Consider the following 4,654-nt stretch of genomic DNA (forward strand, 5'->3'; position numbering starts at 1 on the left):
AGAGAAATGGGAGAAAAGGACTTCTCCGGAAGTAGAGATTGGATGTAAAGGTCGTCTTTAATCCAAAGAGATTACATATATTACCTGCATGACTTGATAACCAAATATTTCAGCAACAGGGATTTAACATACTAAAAACATTAATGCATACAAAAGAAATACTGCGAAGGATTGATTGATTGATTGATTTAAAGTTTTCAGGCATTGCGAAGGATTGAAGATATCAAAGCTTTCAAGAGGAAAGTGAAGACTTTCTTATTTTGTGAGTGATTCGATAATGACAATTTAACAAAAAACGAGCAATATATGGTGTGAAATATTAAATACTTTCGAACGAACAGGAAAAAATGACTATGGAGGTCCTTTAAGGTTCCCCTGCTGTTACAGGACCAGAAAAACAGCCCTCGAAGTAAAGTAACTGTAGTATCTGGATAAAATAACGTGTAAATCGTAAAAGGTAAATCGGTAAAGAAAAAGTCTTAACTATGCTCTTTGAGTAATACATTAAAAGCTCAATAATAAACAGTATTAAGTTTTATTCCAGCAGTGCCCAGATTGTGGTAATGATCTTCCTACTCAGGGAGGTGAATCGTTGGAACTTCAAAAAGTTCAAACTTGCAGCTAATGTTTTTATGTTTAACAAGGTGACATGTCACATGTCTCTTCATTTTTATACATGAAAGACTTAATTTAACGTTGTTACTGATCTCAGGATATTCTATATTCATTATTTATTACTTCTTACGTAGTTTATTTCTTTAGTTTCTTCCACCACTGGGATATTTTTCCTTGTTTAAACCCTTGGGCTGACAGCACCCGCTTTTCCAACTATTGTTGTAACTCAACTATCAATAATAATAATAATAATAATAATAATAATAATAATAATAATAATAATAATAATAATAACCCAAACGTTGACAACAAAATATTTAATTCCCTCCAAGATAAGATAAAAATGATTATTAATATGTACATAATGGGAATAAACATTTAGATTTATATCAGCATCATCCATAAGAGAAATATTTAATTAACACCTGCACTGATCGAAACTACAACATTAAATGCACACCGTAATGCTATAGCAAAATGTCTAATTTACAACTGCATAACACGAAAACTAAATGTTAATTCCCAACTGCATAACATGCAAGCAATACGTTTAATCCATATCATTCCACATCAGAAAAAAAGTATTCTTTTCCCAAACAATTTCCACCGACCCTTTATGCAGCTATATGCAATTACCATCACACCGTAACAACTAGTATTTGAACTAAACGACAATTGCCGTTTTCACCCGCCAATGACTGTTATTCCCGTTAAGGCGAAACGATTGTTAGGTCGAGATAACGATGATTGGCAACATCTTCAGAGAAAGAAGCGGGCACACGGCTACACTTACACCAATCGATGTTTATCCGGTATGATTGTTATTGTCTCACCTCGTCTTCGAAAAAAAACTATCTGGAGCTTTCATCTCCTCACCGCAGGATGAACTGCCAATGGTCAGCCTCTCTACATGATACGTTTCTGGGATTGATCTGTGGCTTATGGGCGTTGCCTTTTCTTTATAAAGGTAAAAAAAAAGACGAATGCTTAGGGAATATCTATGAAAGCCCATACGCGGTAAGGGGTAATCGATGCTTATTTGAAATATCACGTTACCCTTCGTATTCCCTTCGTTCCCATAGAGAAATGTTCCATATTATATCTAAGGGTAATGAAGGGGATCTTTTGCCAAGGGATATGACCAGCGAGATGAATATCAAGCAAAACTCGTTTACTATTTCTAGTTTAGTATCTTGCCAGTACACCTATGACGCAACTTGGCAGAAGGTCACGGGAGAGAGATCGAAGATAGAGGTTGAAGACGAGCGTGATTTATTTGGCCTCGATACGTTTTCTTTCAAGAAGTTGACTGGAAATGGAAAGGAATGACTCTCAAGGGGAGGAATATTCTTCAATTATAGGTCCTAGTTGAATATACTCAACATTAGACTTTGAATTAACACAGTTTATAGATGTGAGTAAAATTAAGTATGAATAACAAAAATTAAATGGAGTGGTTATACAAGAGAAACTCGTTTAAAGAGCACAAACTGTCTTAGGGTAGTTAAGGAACTCTAAATGAAAATAGGCAATTCCATTTACTTGCAAGAACTATCGAAGAATACTAATCAAAATAAGAAACAAAAATGTTAGAAATTGGTATTGAATTAATTAACCCATCCTTCTAGATTAATTCTATCAATATTCCTATATCATAAAATAAATATTAAATAAAATTGTATCAAAATGTAAGATATAATTAATCCATCAATTAATTAATTAAATGAGGTAATACGCGGAACACATCTTATCAAAGTATGACACCTATAAAGGCAATAATGAGGGAAAAAATTAAATTAATTGAATTGTCAGTAAATATAAAATTACTTGACACATATATGCTGCCTAAAGGCACCAAATCTGAAGATGGTATTAAACTATAATTAAATATATATCTATGTTATAGTAATTAAACATATATATGCTCTAAATAACTACATACGCTAATCCTTAACGAATACTAATATATATATATATATATATATATATATATATATATATATATATATATATTATATACACATATATGTATATATATATATATATATATATATATATATATATATATATATATATATATATATAGATGTGTGTATATATATATATATATATATATGTATATGTATATATAGATGTGTTCGTTTGTTCGTTTTTTATTGTCCTACCTTACGTAAGACACGGGGCTCTTGCGTTGGCTGTAATAAGTCTAAAGCAAGAAGTGTAGGTAACAAAATGTACTTAACATTAAATACCTATATAAAAAGCAAGTTATTCCATCTTTTAAAGTGTGTAACACATATAGTCTACGGCTATTGAACTTCCCCTTTGACTTAGAAGATCTAAGCAAGAAATGGATAACAAAATAACTTACAGCATTTCACTTCATCATATACACGATTCAAAGCCAAAATTACAGAACAGGTATACAAATAATGACATATCAGCCTCAACACTTGAAATTTAAGTAAAACCCCGCAGGAGAGATCCATCCCACGCCAAGCAAAAAGGAGCAGAAAGAAATTTGGGTAAAACTGATGCACACAAAACAACGCCCAATTCTCTCAAGGAAAAATGCAAGCATTCCTTAAAAGCAAAATTGTAATTTGCACCACAAAAGCTGGTCCGGCTAACATGAAGGCTTAAGTCGCTGGGATAAGACGCAACGCTTAACTGAGGATTTAATTTGCTGATCTTGAAATCCGATGGTTTAAATCCCTCCTCCTTACTAAAGATTTATAGGAAAAATAGGATTTACTTTGGTTGGATTTAGGCTTAATGTGAATAAGATCAAAATGTGATAGCTAATGGTTTTAAAATTCTAATAATTGGATTTTCTATATGAGTTAATCCCCCTTTAGAAATAGGATTGCTGTTAAAATGGTATTTATAGTAAAAGGGTTGGGATTAATGTAAAGGAAAACCATACATAAATGTTTCATAATTTGAATGAAATTAATTTAATCCCATGAACCCTGTAATCCCATGAATGGAATGCACCTTTCCCAGAGATTTATGGAAAAGAGACCGAGATAGTGAAGAGATATTTGGTAAAAATACTGAATATAATCTAAATTTACGAACAATACAAATGTACTGTAAATAAAAATTCAGTAATTTATACAAGGCTAAAAAATTTAAAAAAAGAGAATTTCCGCGTTTTTTTTTTCTTTTTTTTTAACGAAACAGTTATTCAAAGATGTTTTCTTAATTCATTAAAACTATTTAAAGTAAAGATACAAATTAATAAGAAAATAAAGATAACTTATTTTCTTTACATTTTAAAGAATCACATTTGAAAAAAATAGAGATAACTTATTTACTATACATTTTAAGGAAATTTTTGAAATACCTATAAAGTATCTTTAAAAAATTTCCTATTATAAAAAATAAAGATAAAATATTTACTTTCTATTTTGAAGAATGGTTTGAATCACCTACAAAATATCTTTATTGTTAAACAATGCCCTATACTGAAAAATAAAGATAAAATATTTACTTTATATTTCAAAAATTTCTTTGAATCACCTACAAAATATCTTTAAAAAATTTCCTTGTAAAAAAGATAAAATATTTACATTTTAAAGAATCCTTTGAAACACCTACAAAATATCTTTAAACAATTTCCTATTAATAAAAATAAAGATAAAATATTTACTTTGTATTTTAAAGAATCCTTTGAATGACCTCATATCTTTAAACAATTTCTTATTATAATTAGCGATCATAAAATCACAAATCTTAATGTAATTTTATTTACAATCTTATTCAACTTTGATAGTTTAAATATAATTTTGTTGTCTAAATTTATTATAAGGGGAATTTATGAAGTTTTATGTATTGTGGATTATTTTATATAGATGAAAATAATACATTACTAACATATAATTTTTGTCTTCAATTTCGAGTAAAATAAAAAAATTTGATAATTAATTTCCTCATGATCAATTTGTTCCCATTTGAAATAGTCTCTCAACTTATAGAGAAAAAAAAATATTTCTTGACAATCAAGATATTTCAAAGTATACAAAATAAATAAAAA

This window comes from Palaemon carinicauda, chromosome 19, assembly GCF_036898095.1.
Source record: "Palaemon carinicauda isolate YSFRI2023 chromosome 19, ASM3689809v2, whole genome shotgun sequence".
In the NCBI taxonomy this organism is placed as follows: domain Eukaryota; kingdom Metazoa; phylum Arthropoda; class Malacostraca; order Decapoda; family Palaemonidae; genus Palaemon; species Palaemon carinicauda.